This window comes from Styela clava, chromosome 7 (assembly GCF_964204865.1).
Source record: "Styela clava chromosome 7, kaStyClav1.hap1.2, whole genome shotgun sequence".
In the NCBI taxonomy this organism is placed as follows: Eukaryota; Metazoa; Chordata; class Ascidiacea; order Stolidobranchia; family Styelidae; genus Styela; species Styela clava.
In genome coordinates this window covers 18,411,878-18,427,266 of record NC_135256.1, presented here as the reverse complement: position 1 = coordinate 18,427,266, position 15,389 = coordinate 18,411,878, and the positions used below count along the sequence as shown (strand labels likewise).

The 15,389-nt window shown below is 35.1% G+C and overlaps 1 long non-coding RNA gene across 2 annotated transcripts in view; it reads right to left on the bottom strand.

Annotated features, from left to right (window-relative positions):
• Nucleotides 1–1,915: 1,915 nt before the first annotated feature.
• Nucleotides 1,916–15,389, bottom strand: part of LOC144425183 (uncharacterized) — a 32,980-nt gene continuing 19,506 nt past the window's right edge. The window contains exons 5-7 of one of the 2 annotated variants that reach the window (XR_013477364.1): nt 11,664–11,702; nt 10,992–11,106; nt 1,916–2,597 (exon numbers count right to left, since the gene is read on the bottom strand). This is a non-coding gene — a long non-coding RNA (uncharacterized LOC144425183). Of the gene's footprint in view, nt 2,598–6,941; nt 9,040–10,991; nt 11,107–11,663; nt 11,703–15,389 lie in introns of those variants that run through there. The other variant, XR_013477363.1, reaches the window with a different exon arrangement.

Here is a 15,389-nt window from a genome sequence, read left to right as displayed (position 1 = left end):
CGGTATTTTTGATTTGTCTCAGGTTCCGTCTTTTTTCAATTTCTTCAGTGTCTTCAAAATTCTGTGCCTGAGAAGCTAAGAAAATATTAACAATATCCAAGCCTAATAAAATTCGTAAAAATATTTACATGAAATATGTAGATTTTCCTTGTATCAGTCTTTTCCTAATTTCTTCAGTACTTGATAATTCTGTTCCTGAAAATCTAGAATAACATTGAAAATATCTGAGCCTAATGAAAACCCTATTTTTCCTAATGGCGGGAATGGGTCTAATTCTATCTATAACAAATAAAATGTTAATAGTAAAAAAGCCATGGCAAGCCTTGTTAATACTTTTCTTCTTTTGTCTGTCTCACAATATCTTGTTTCCTGTTGAAAATATCTATAAAATAGAACAGAAAATATTGATCATGACAAATAAGATTGGCTAATATGGATACAGCATATTACTAAAAAACGATTTATTAATAAATATTCAATAGTATTAATAATAATAATCTATTTACCGGTATTTTTGATTTGTCTCAGGTTCCGTCTTTTTTCAATTTCTTCAGTGTCTTCAAAATTCTGTGCCTGAGAAGCTAAGATAATATTAACAATATCTAAGCCTAATAAAGTTCGTAAAAATATTTACATTCAATATGTAGATTTTCCTTGTATCAGTCATTTCCTAATTTCTTCAGTGTCTTGTTAATTCTGTGCCTGAAAATCTAGAATCACATTAAAAATATCTGAGCCTAATGAAAACCCCATTTTTCCTAATGACTGGAATGGGTCTAATTCTATCTACAACAAATGAAATAATAATAGTAAAAAAAGCCATGACAAGCCTTGTTAATACTTTCTTCTTTTATCGATGTCACAATATCTTGTTTCCTGTTGAAAATATCTCTAAAATAGAAGAGTAATTAATGATTATGACAAATAAGATAGGCAAATATGGATACAGTATATTACCAAAATAGCTTTATTAATAAATATTCAATAATAATATTAATAATAACATATTTACCGGTATTTTTGATTTGTCTCAGGTTCCGTCTCTCAATTTCTTCAGTGTCTTCAAAATTCTGTGCCTGAGAAGCTAAGCTAATATTAACAATATCTAAGCCTAATAAAATTCGTAAAAATATTTACATTAAATATGTAGATTTTCCTTGTATCAGTCTTTTCCTAATTTCTTCAGTCTTTGATAATTCTGTGCCTGAAAATCTAGAATAACATTAAAAATATCTAAGCCTAATAAAAACCCTATTTTTCCTAATGGCGGGAATGGGTCTAATTCTATCTATAACAAATGAAATATTAATAGTGAAAAAGCCATGGAAAGCCTTGTTAATACTTTTCATCTTTTGTCGGTGTCAATATCTTGTTTTCTGTTGAAAATATCTCTAAAATAGAAGAGAAAGTAATGATTATGACAAATAAGATAGGCAAATATGGATACAGTGTATTACCAAAAAAAGCTTTATTAATAAATATTCAATAATAATATTAATAATAACATATTTACCGGTATTTTTGACTTGTCTCAGGTTCCGTCTTTTTTCAATTTCTTCAGTGTGTTCAAAATTCTGTGCCAGAGAAGCTAAGATAATACTAACAATATCTAAGCCTAATAAAATTCGTAAAAATATTTACATGCAATTTGTAGATTTTTCTTGTATCAGTCTTTTCCTAATTTCTTCAGTCCTTGATATTTCTGTGCCTGAAAATCTAGAATAACATTAAAAATATCTAAGCCTAATAAAAACCCTATTTTTCCTAATGGCGGGAATGGGTCTAAATCTATCTATAGCGAAACAAATACTTAAAAAAAAAGCCATTGCAATTCCTGTCAATACTTTTCCTTAGTCGTTTTCACGATATCTTGTTTTCCTGTTAAAAAATATCTAAAAATACTATAGAAAATAATGCTTATAACAAATAAGATAGCCAAATATGGAAACAGCATATTTTCAAAAAAAAGCTTATTAAAAAAGGTACAATATCAGTGATAAACAATAATATAAATAATAAATCAGTAATATAGAATAACAGTAATAAAAATATAAGTGTAACGTAAAACGAAAGAAATCTTTGAATTTTTTCATATCAGGACATCAAATAAAGGATTGCATTACAGGGTGTTAAAATACAAATAACATATTTATTTAGCTATGATTCAATTCAATATTAAATAAATAATCAAGAATTCGTTTGCAATTATTCAAATTACATAAATAGTTAGTTCTTCACGGGTCGAGCCATGTTGAACTTCCGCATATATTCCTTTTACAGTGAGTATGGAATTTTGGTATAGTTTTAAACAACAGTCTCATTTGATATAAATACACTTGTGTGTACTGCCCAGTGCATTTGTTTGCGACCACATATCAGTGCACATGCATACGAGCTCAAAGTACGTATGACAATGGGATACAGTTTCAAACCAACAGTCAATTTTTCTATATCAAAGTCTTTGTGTGTGGACTCTGCATTTGGTGGCTAGCACATCTTAGTTATCTTTAATAAAACTCTTTTTCATATTCGAATAATTGAGTTTCATTTTCTTTTGAAAAACAGAAAGAGTCGTCAAGTTCCATAATTGAGTAATCCTGTAAAAATATATATACATTTAGTAATTATGTCTTTTTATAGTAGAGGAAGTAAATTATGAGAAACTTATTACGTATGATGAGGCTCTACAAGACGCCTATAACGTGTTGGGCGGTGACGCTGTGCGTCATGAATTCCCTTAGACTTATAACCTTCCAGTTTCACGATATTAACAACTCCACTACTTTGAATATGATTGTAGTCCATTACTGGCAATGAAATATCCAATCTACATGAACAATGTACGAGAGACAAATAATATGTGATGAAATACGACAAATAGTGTGGTGATAAAATTGATTATTGTAGAGGTAGAAACGCATATTGTAGATGTATAGGGTTGCTAAAGATTACGTCCAACCTAAGTATGTCGACAACATACTTAATTTCAAAAGATGCAAACAATAGCAACAATAATAATTTATGCAATATAAATGAATCCATTTGACCAAAATATAAAACAAGCAAACAATCCGTTTATTGCAACAATTGAATTAACACTACTTAAACGACAAACTTCTAATGCGAGCATTAACTCTTAAATAGCCGACTCGCAATGATCCGAAATACCGAAATATTAATAAACAAACAAGAATATGAGAAGACAAGACCGATACAAGATTATGTTTACGTCAACATGCTTATTTTCGTCCCACGAACAGGAGATTAGGTTGCCATAAAAGGAGTAGTTTACGAACGGTCATTCACCAAAAGTACAATGGCCGATAGCTTTCAAAATAACCTCGGATCAAACATATATACGGAATAAAACAATTAAACTTTGTTTGTAGCTGGGGAAATAAATCTGACTAGTAGTATGTGTAACCAATTACATGCTATTGTGGCATAATAAGGGATGCTATTCGATATCATACGAGTTTTTAATGTTTGCAGTAAAAGAGTACATTGTTTTACAACATATCATTTGATACAATAACGCATTGGATGGATGTCTATTTTAAACATAATATTAACTTCCATTACATTATACTAGAGATTCCAACAAGAGAGATGTACCGATACCACTTGTCGCCGATACCGATCCGACAACAACGATAAAACGCCGATATCAATATTTTAAAGCAGAAATTACCGACATTTACATGCTATGTAATTATTATCTCAAGTGCGCAGTCCAAACTAGTTGAAGTAACAGTTTACAAGCAATATTCATGCACCACAATTTTTCAGATTGAAAGAGACATATTTCAGATAATAAGAAATTAATATTTGGATCTTGATACGTTTTTCGGTTTAAATACATTGGACACTGACGCTAATAATATCGGTGTTCGGATAGAAAACTCATCGGGTTTGGCTACTGTGGGTGGTAAAATAAATAAATGTTTACTCGTTCTATCTAACTGATACATCGAGTTGCGTGCTCAGAATTTTATGCCATTATAACGTCGTATTTTGTATTTTACAAATCTAAAATTCCCATTCGATATATTTCCTCATAATTTCCATGTAATGTTAAAAATGTCAATATAAAAAATGGGCTGCAAAAATAGCCAAATTAGTTGGGCTGATAAATGGCTAAAATCAGGTCATAGTCCAATGGCGGCGCGTCAATAGGGCCAACCGGGTTGTTGCCGCGGTTGTTTTTTCGGTATAATAAAAACTATTCGAAAAATACCTCAATATCGGTTGCACAGACTGTCTACACTAGCCATATTCTCCCGACATGGTTCATTTATCGCTCGCAAAGCCTTCGCCGAAAAACGAGGGGGCGACGCCGATTTGCCCCGGTTTCTCATTGTATATCGTATTCTCTCTTTTATCTTCCACTCGCCGCGTTTGTCTCGTATGTTTTCTGTTTCTTTTACTAAATCATCGGGGCCGATCGGGGCTAGCCCCGAAATTATGACGACACAATGCCGACGTTTCTTACAACAACGTGTTGACATATTCACGCATTCCTTCTCGTTCGTTGGTTGCTTGAAGAGTTGATAGTTTCCTCGCCTTCGTTTTTGTCGCTTGTTTCGCTATTTGAATCAGTTAGAGACCTTAAGTCCATTTGCTTTCGATTTTCCACATTCCTTTTGAGCTTCTCACTTCTTTCCGGCTTCGCATTTCTTAGCCTTAGACCTCATAATGAATAAGGTTGATGCACTACTTCGCACTCCGTTTTCGCAGCTGCCGCTGGAACAAAAATTAGAGGTACAACGTCTTGGGCCTTATCAACCAAAAAATTGTTCACTGGAACAATCCCATGACGGAGGAAAGCGTCGGCGTACATTCTGCGCAGAAACTTGGTATAAAAAACACGAATGGTTGTGTTACAGTGAGGACAAAATGCACTTTTTTGTTTTTATCGCCAACTTTTTGCTACCGCCCGTGACCCACGTTGGTGTAAATTTGGTTTTAGAGATCTTAAACATCTTTCCGAGCGTGCCAGGGATCATCAATCTTCTATGGAGCATCTGGACAATGCAGTAAAATACCGAACATTCGGAAATGTTAATATTGCAGCACAGTTGGATGAAGGACGCGCGGTTTCTATTCGTCGGCACAACCAAAACGTCGAGAAAAACCGCCATGTTCTCGGTCGATTGATAGATGTTTTGAAGTTCATTGGTTGTCACGAGCTGTCCCTCCGTGGGCACGATGAACAGGCTGGCTCTTCTAATAGAGGGGTATTTTTGGATATGGTGGAATACACCGCATCCCCAGATACAGTATTGAGAGATCATCTTGATGCCGCAACTGTTTCGAAAGGGACATCTAAGGATATCCAAAATGATTTGCTCGACTCAATGTATAAAATTTATTTACAACATTTGGCTCTGGAAATTGAGAATTGCCAGTTCCTTTCGATTCAGTCTGTCGAGACAACTGACATCACGTGCGTTTTCCAACTGGCTGTGATTTTTCGGTTTGTGAAAGATGGTAAACCTACCGAGAGATTTCACAGCTTTGTACCAATCGTTGATCGCACGGGTTGCGGGATATCGGCTGTACTGAAAGATGTGTTACAGCCTTACAACGCGAAGTCAAAATTGATAGCTCAAACTTATGACGGCGCGGCAGTCATGAGTGGGTCGAAACATGGTTTTCAAGTTAATATAAAAGAAGATTTTCCTCATGCGCATTTTTTACATTGTTATGCACACCAATTTAACCTCGTTATTAAAAATATGTGTCTTGATACCCCTTTCGTCCGTATATTTTTCGCAAATGTTTCGGGGTTTTCTTCATTTTTTTCCGTTTCGCCGAAGCGCTCTGACCTCCTTCGCCAGATATCTAGCCGCCGTCTCCCAGCTTGTGCACCAACACGTTGGAACTTCCAATCACGCGTGGTGCAGGGCGTGTCCGAAATTAGGTCAGAGCTCATTGAGTGTTTCAATGGCATTCAGAGCTCTCCGGTTTGAGACGAACGCTCTGTGAGGGAGGCGGCAGGTCTGAAGCGTCTGCTAGAAGATGGTGTGTTTTCATTTTTTCTCCACAATATTCTATCACGTGGATGTATTATACGGCGCATTGCATTCAAGGCTAATGGATGGAGCGTCTGTGCAGTCGTGTATTTCAGACTTCTGCGATGCTGTATCTCGTATCCGGGAAACAATAAAATACGACGACACATGGAGTGCTTCTTTACGCCACGGGCAAACAACGCAGCGTTTGATTTTGTCTGCAAAGGCTGCTGTGACATTCTGGTGAATCAAATAGGCGATCGTCTGCGCACTGAACACCTTGCCGCGTTCTCTTTGATGAACCCCAAAAATTTTTCAAAATTTGCACGTTAATTTCCCATCCATTTGTTGGCTACTGTCTCCAAATTTTACCCCATAATAAACGTGGGTAAATTGGAAAATGAATTGCGACGTATATACACCAATCAAACTTTTTTGAACATCACATCAACTTGCGCGCTCTATGGGTTCCTCATAGATAACACTCTAGTAACTACCTTTGCGGCGTCTGCAAAATTTCTAGACATCATTTTGACGACGTCTATTTCTTCCGCCGACGCAGTGCAAACATTCAGCACGCTGAACCGTATTAAAACGTATCTCAGAAACACAATGAAGCAAGATAGATTAAATTCCTTGGCTGTTTTATCCATTCACAGAGACGTTATTTCTGGGATGCATGACTTTAATCAGCGCGTTATTGAGCATTTTGCTTCCAAGAAACCGCGGCGTGTTGCATATATGTTCAAGCAGTAGAAGTCTAGCAGCATATATATCTATGAGTGAGCGACGCATGTCCTTATCTTTGCATTAACTTTCCTTTCTTTATAGTAACGTTTTAAACCTTATTTTAGGTTTTGTCTGCTTTCCCGAAGTTTCTGTTAATATGTCATTGTATTTATCTGGGTAAATATTGCCTTTCCTTTCGAAAGAGGTTTCAAAATAAACTATGTCTATATTTATTAATCCCTTGACTTGGACCGGTTTTAAAGACACTTTCTTATGGTTAAAAATTGTCGCTTTTGCCGATTGGTTGTTACCGATGGAATGGTTTTTATACTCATAAAATGATGGGAGAACTTACAGCGCTTATCCTGTCCCCGTAGATGGGGGTGACTTGGTCCCGCAGTAGCTTGCCCCGGTTGTCAGAATGACCACGCGCCGCCACTGTCATAATCCTATTCCGGTTTCTATTCGCGCGGTTGGGAAACAGCATTGCTCATACTTAACGAGGCTAATACTGTGAGAAGCAAAAAATAATTTTCATATTGGTATTTCGAGCTACTTTTCAAAAACATTCTGGAATAGATCAAAAAGTTAATTATGGTGGAAATATTATTCTACATTTAACCGATATCAATACGAATACCGATACCAAATATTTTGACGATATCACCGATGCCCGATACCTTTTACCGAAAGCCTCTTAATTTAGTTTTGTCCAGCACTGACTGTATAACGACATTGATGTTTGTTTTAAGCAGAAGATAGAACACTCATTTTAACCACTCCAACCCGAAATTGAAATTAATGAAAAGCCAATATACCTCAATTAATAATAAAATAAAACATGTAAACAATACACGATAGTAATATGAACATTCGTTAAAAAATTAATATTCAAGCCAGACGATATTATTGCAAAATGAACCTAGCAATTTGTGTTAGTTTAGCTGCCCTCAGTTAATATTTGGACGTGTTTCAACCTAAAATTATTTTAATTTGAATCTAGCATTAAAATTGGAACCAAGTTCGAAGTAATAAAAACGAGACTATCAGAAGACGACCCGTAAGTTACAATGACATTATATTTTCATGGCACCGTGATACCAGGACAAGTTTATAGATGATCTCTTATTAGGGGAAAAAAGGAGAACAAACGATAAACAAGAGACTCAAATAGAAAATGCGATTAAACATTCACAATAAATGGTCTTTTTCAAACCAAGAGAAAAAAAACTGTAAAATTAAAAACGATCTTAAAAACAAAAAAAATGAATAAGTGTGAAACGCAAGGAACTACAGAAAAAAAATGTCCGTAGAAGTATAACATGGACAGACATTTTTCTTCTTTACATGTATTCCATATTTTCCTCTTTATATTGTTAACGGCGTTCTATATTTTGTACTATTCATAGTTACGTTTAACATATTCGTAAAATATGATTCCAAAACAATCGCAATACAAATGAGAATTTAAAATGTACCTGCATGAAAGCAAGTAGAATCCGCATTTTTATTTTTTCAAATGCTCAAAGTAGTATAATTTTGTCACAATTACAGCCAACAAGGCTCATTTACGCAACGAGCGTATTTTTATTTATTTTTTGGCGCTTCAAATTTCATTAATGTGATACGAAATGAATAAAAGCAAAGCATTTCTGTCGGCGAAATTTAAAACTATCCAACGGCAAAACTTTGTCTTTCCAAACACAGTTTAGCGCCCAAACACATTCTGTCTCATAATCATTATTTTATCTCGGCTTTAAATTATAAATTAGTTTCCTTTTGTGTATATTTTTCAGTGCACGCACAAGTTTAACCAGTGCTTCGCATTTGTAGCAGAGGCATTATCCAGCATATTGGGTGAATATATGCGCCTTCAGTTAACAGTTAGTTGGACGTGTTTTAACCTAAAATTAATCTAACACTATCCAACCTTAAAATTAGAAACAAGTTAAAGTAATGAAAACGCGGCTATTTGAAGAACTGTATGGTAATACGACATTATAGTGGCATGCCCAAACAAGTTTTTAAATGTCCACTTATTAGCAGAAAATCAGCTAAAATAGATGAACAAACGATTAAGCGAGGGATTAATTAATATGACTCGTCATGTGTGCAGTCTAAATTGAATATTTTCTGGCTTGCCAGCCTGTTTGGAACTGTTTTCTATGCGCTCAAAAATATGAATATCCAGTGTAAGCGTCAAATATACAACATTGCAGCCTTCAACAGATTTAGCAACCAATCACAAGAAATCACATTTCTTTGCTACATTGGATACCCGACAGACGGACTGCACCTTTTGAAAAGAAGTAAGAAACATCAACCGTTGAAATATCAAGCGCACAAACCGAGGATAAACAGATCGAGCAATAATCAAACACAACAATTTGATAACAATCAAAAACAATATGAATGTATGTATTATTATTCCTGTATTATAATTTGTACACCCCTGCTGTTTGATTTACATTTTTTACCACCAAAACTATGTCTTGTCTGACATAAAACTTAACGGTTCTAATGAATTTACTAAGGGAGACAAAATCCGAAAAACTTTCGCTCCAGTTTCCAGTCAAATATTTGCACCAATAAATTGGGCTTTTTTATGAATCTGTTGTTGTGCATAGCATTCAAACCTCTGATCAAGCGTTTTTGTTATGGCGGAGATACAGTGTGGGAATTTTGTATAAATAAAACAAGGTACTAGGAACAAGAATTTTGCAGTTCATTTTCATCTCTTCACCACGTAGCTTAAGATTTTCGCAAAATACCATTGTGTAATAAAGCATTACTCTGCAAAAGTACTCGCAAGCTCTAATGAAGAACAAACTGATCAGTATCAATACGACAAAGTCAGAAAATCCTAGAAAATTAATAAAAAGTCCTCAAGTTGCGTGTTTTAAAATCTACCAGTTTATTACGTTTTATCAGAGAATTAGAAGTGACCATTTCATTTCTTTCTTAAATTCGTGGAAACGTTCAGCGCTTTTTTGTTGATATGTTTGCTTTCATTTTTCCAATATTTAGCTCAACATTATTACTTTCCATCATTACTGTTTTACTCAAGTAAGAACAATAAACATCCTTGGGCATTTTTCAATGTATTTTTGTACGGCTAAGACATCCATGTGACAATGACTTAGAAATAAATTATTATTCATTAGAATTTTTTGTATTTAAATGAAAATTCAATTTACCAAACATAAATCTGCGTCGAGCATTAAAGTTACGACAGATTTAAATTCAATTCAATGGAAGCAATAATTTCAGAAAAAAAAACATCCCCGAATAAGATTTTAAATTTTTGAATCATTCCTAACCCGAACCCTAACCCAATATAGACAACTACTAATTTGTTATGCCGGGAAAGCACTTAAGTGCTTATAAAAATATGGCCCTAATATGATTGGTGAGTAAGAGTTAATATCCTTTACTTATACGTCTCATCGTGCACTAAGTCAAAAGAGTAAATCAAAACAAAAGCTATAAGTAACTTTTGCGTCGTTTTCAAGTATGATATATGCTTGTCCGATTGTTTGTGGCCACGGTACCACGTCATTTCTCTTTATCATATTTTCAATTCTCCGAGTTTTGTGTCTGTAAGTATTTCAAAGCTAAGAAATATGCAGAGGAATATGGTATAACTTGAAAGAAAGTAATTTGAGCTAGCGAGCAATCGTTTTCAGCGCGTAAATAAGCTAGTAACCATTACCCGCACAATAATAAACAAACAATAAATGCGCTCGCTCGAAATTTCTCGCGAAAACATGCAAATCATCTTTGAATCATTCCTAACCCGAACCATATAACCCAAGCTGAACAACTACTAATTTGTTATTTTAAAGCGAGCGGGGGTGTTTTCCGAAATCTCTCATTTTTCCAAAGAAACATTTTCAACTGTGGTAATATACTTAAATATTTAATATACAGTGCAACCCCCCCTTTTTAGACTCCCAAGACTGCTAAGACACGCGTATTCCAGCGTTCGATCGGACCCGCTATCAGTTTCGATCTAACTTGGCGAAAAAAAATCAGAACTCCCCCCCTCTTTGAAATTTTCTGGCTACGCCCCTGCCACCGCATTACATAACTTTAATAATATATATAAATAAAATTGGGAGAAATATTTTGGACATCTTATGAGGATAATTCGAATATTTGCAGATCTTCCTGAATAGCGGGATTTAACATGATATATTAGTTTATACCTGACAAAATATGAATTGAAAGATTTATAATATTACATACTTGCTCTTTACTCGTTGGAGTATATAGACTTCCATCTCACTCCGTGATGCACCAGACTATTAACAATGTCGATTCGGTTTGATGCAATGACTCTTTCAAGAAGTGTTTTAGAAAACTGAAAATAAATATGTAGTTTCATTATCAAGTTTTAGAGTTATAAGTCACAAAAAAGCTGTTTGACAGAGGTAAAGCAAAGGTACACTTATATTAAAAATACATAAAAAAAATAAATTGAATGTCATGATTATGTGTATACCGAGTCTATCTAACTTTAGGTGGAACTAAATTTCGTTGACCTAAGACATTATCAAGTTATTTAATTCACAAAAAAATGCTAATTGACAGAAATACAGAAAAGAGATATAGTTGTACGGGGGTGGGGCAGCGTCTCACATGGGGGCGTAAACATTTTAAGGGAACGTGAAGCTGATTGATGAAACTCAAAAAAGCGTAAAATCTTGTCCGCCCTATTTTCTTAATTTATTTCATTATTTACGTTTCATCCAAGTATTTGCAACGTGCTACTTGACAAAAACTTCCGCCCTAACTATCTGTGTTTTTGTAGCACATTGTTAACTAGTTTTTTTTTAGTTGGGGCGCGAGACTTGAGAAATTCCAAACTTGGGCGGTTTAAAATGTTTGTGTACCGCAGGCATTGTGCGTTATATTTACCTTAATATTCAGGTCCTCTCTTGTTTTTCTTCCCAACAACTAAAAATATATATTTCATCAAATAATTGTCAATAAGTCAAATTAGCCACAGGGATTGTAGACATAATACATTCATTATGACGTCACGCTAATAACCGAGTTGCGGAAGTCATTTTTGGCGATTTTGAGTATTTTTTAAAATAGGTATTTATGTAATGCCTGTCTGTTAACTCAGATTTTACTTTAAGAATTCCGAAACCAATAAAAATGGAGATTCAGTATGACATGCACATTTGTGCAATTATTGTGTCATAAAGAATTATCATTGTTACCGAAGGGCTATTGTGACGTTCAAAGGCAAAATAACCTCGGCGAAGAATTTTCGAGTTGTTGCATCTCGGATTCTAGCTTAGCGCGTATTAATTTGAATGTATACTACAGTATAGGAAGGCGTGCACTTGGGATATTCACTGTCCGAATCCAATTCACCTTGGTTGGCTTTTATATTGGGTGCATTGCTGTTTCATTCTTTATATTTAATCTTAGTCTTATTTCAGTGGGTGTGCAGAACGTGTTATATTGATGAAATATCTATTTTTAAACATAAAAAATAATGTAATTGAAATTGATTAGCTATTTTGGGGATTAGACATTGTAGATATTGAGAAGTACATTCGTTTTTGGAATGTTTAGTTTTCAGGACTGGTGCATAGTAAAGTTGCAAAATTGCGTATGTCCCCAAGTCAAAGACACATTTCTGCCTAAGACACAGTGCGCCATTATGACGTCACTTAACTGCGTCATACAAATTAACTTAAATCTCTGTGAACTTGATAATAAACTTAACAGTCAAAACTCTAGGCCGACGGTTAACGAAAATACCACTACCCCACCTTAGTTAGTCTGCTTCAGGCTGGCGGTGACGCGAAATTAAACAGTCAATTGGGCGACAACTTCACGATCCGTAGATCGCCATGGCGACCAATTTAAACGTCTTTTTGATTCCCTTTCCACGGAACACTCGGAAGACGCTCGCGGAACACAGTGTTCCGCGGAACAGTTTGGGAAACGTTGTTCTAGACCAGCGTTTCCCAACCTTTTTTGGTCGCGGACTATTTTTTCACCGGCGAAAACCTTTGCGGACTCAACGTGCGTTTATCGCAAGGGTACTCTGTGTGACACAATAGAACTTTAAAATCGGAAATTCGCCGCAATTACGCGTTTGTTAAAGAGTCGACTTTTTTAGTGTATAAATGGCCTTTTCAGTTCGCACAACATTCAATCCATGACGACGATTTTTTCCTTATACCTAACTTCCAAATATAATTTGGCAGATAAATTAATTATGGACTTGTTATACATGAGAATGAAGACCAAGTAAAAGTGAAATGTTTGTATCATTATTATTCATTTAAGTCATCTAAGCAACGACACTATAACATGCAACACATGTGACACCCCCCTCATGTATAACAACTTCTATAATTTGTTTATCCCCCAAACTATTGGTTAAGATGGGAGGAATAAGGGACATCATGCATTATTAGAATTTTGTCCCAGGCAGCAGAAACTTAGACACGTTCCTACGCCCCTGGGTCTTGAAACTCCAGTTCCAAACTCCGGGAATGAAATCCCGATAACAAATATTTGCTGTATATTCTCAAATAGAACGTTAAATGCTGTTGTTATCATAAACCTGTTCTATTTTAATTTAATTGTGTTCGTGGTCACTCGCGGTTGCGTCGATTTATAACAAGATGAAAGCATTACTTCTTTAAAATTCCACGGCCATCTGCAAACATATTAATGTGAGAATATATTGCCCCATTATATTTAGTTTTGATATATATATATACATATTTTTTGCAATCTTCTGAATTTGTTATCGGCTTTAGAAAAATCCTATTATCTGTTATACATTTCCAGAAATTATAATTAAATATATAAAATATAATTAAAGTATATTAGTAAATCAAAAAAATATATCATCGCCTTGCTATAATATAAATTTTATTGTGATCATTTTAATTTGCGTTTGTCGACGAAATAAAAATATACTACTCTGAAAATATCATGACAATCAATGGACACAAAAATGCGTGGTGCCCGATTATATTTTGTTTTGATTCGTAGTTTTGTTAATTCGACAAATCTGAGCTGTCCGTAAAACATTTACGGCGCTCCAGTACTGTACCTACCAATGTGGAGGCAGTAAAGCAAAGAATCCTAGGGGAAAATGCCGTGATACAGGTATACTACAGTACCACCCGAAATTTTGCGATTTGCAATGTCTAAAAGAGCGTTTTTAATTTGAAATGGAAGTTATGGTGTTCTCCGTTTTATTTCTAGTATTTTGTATTGTGGCTTTTTAATTGAGAAAATTTAGGTTGCCACCATTGACACCCACCAGAACAAAAATTATCCCCCGTTGTTCGAGCTTGCGAGAAGCACCACTTAGGTATTTATCTATCCACGCGCGTGCCGACTCTTGTTTTTGTCGGAAATCCGCAAGTGAGTTGTGAAATCCAATCGTCTGATCAAGCGACGCGCAAGTGACCTGTCGCGTCACCTGCTACCAAATTTTCGAATAGTAAAGTGCTATTTAGTTGAATATTCGAATATGCCCAGCCCTACTCAGTATCCAGTAATTATTGAATCGATTAATGTTATGTGAATAAACTTGTTTTCTATGTTTTATGTAAATTCTAACGTAAATAGTTCCTTGGCTGATGGTTAAGTTTTGCAAAAACGTTTGCGGCCAGCTGTGAATTTCCGGCTCGTTGCGGACTCGTTCAAACGCTCCGCGGACTCTTGTGACCGAGACCGAGGACTCGGGTTGGGAAACACTGTTCTAGACTATTGAAAAACTAACAAAACGCTATGGCGACGAAACAAACCCATTAAGTACGAATACAATAAATACTATAAAATGAGGCCCGACGAAAACTTCCGCCCTAAGTATCTGTGTTTTTGTAGCACATTGTTAACTAGTTATTTTGAGGTGGGCGCGAGATATTCCAAACTTGGGCGGCTTAAAATGTTTGTGTACCACAGGCATTGTGCGTTATATTCACCTAATATTGAGGTTCTCTCTTGTTTTTCTTTCCAACAACTAAAAGTATAGATTTCATCAAATAATTTTCAATAAGTCAAATTAGCCACAGGGATTGTAGACATTATACATTCATTATAAGAACATATTAATACTCGAAATAAACTATAAATAAATAGGGAGTATATTTCTAAATTTGAAAACTTAAGGACATGAAGGCATGGGGGTTTGGGAACACTACCAATGAAGGTCTATACCGGTTATAAGGTATTTGCGGCTATAGTATATTATAGGAAATTTAGTTTAGGGACACAAATTTTGGGAGAGGGGGGCTTAACAACTACATTAATACCCTCTGGTGAAAACGGGTTTGAAGAATAATAAAAGAATGGTATATGGTATGCAGAATGATAAGGTCATGTTAGCTTAGGTACCTCATGATAAACGATTTTAGAGTCGTAATATTTGCAATAATAAAGCGTCATACATAGTCACATACACGCATGAATATAATATATGAATACTCGCACTCAATAACAGCGCATTAGGAGTATTGCCAGCTTCGAACACTTATCAATATGAATCGTATGGTTACTTGGACTACCAAGAATTGCCAGCTTCGAACACCTATCAATATGAACCGTATGATTACTTGGACTAACAAGAATTGCCAGATTCGAACACTTTTCAATATG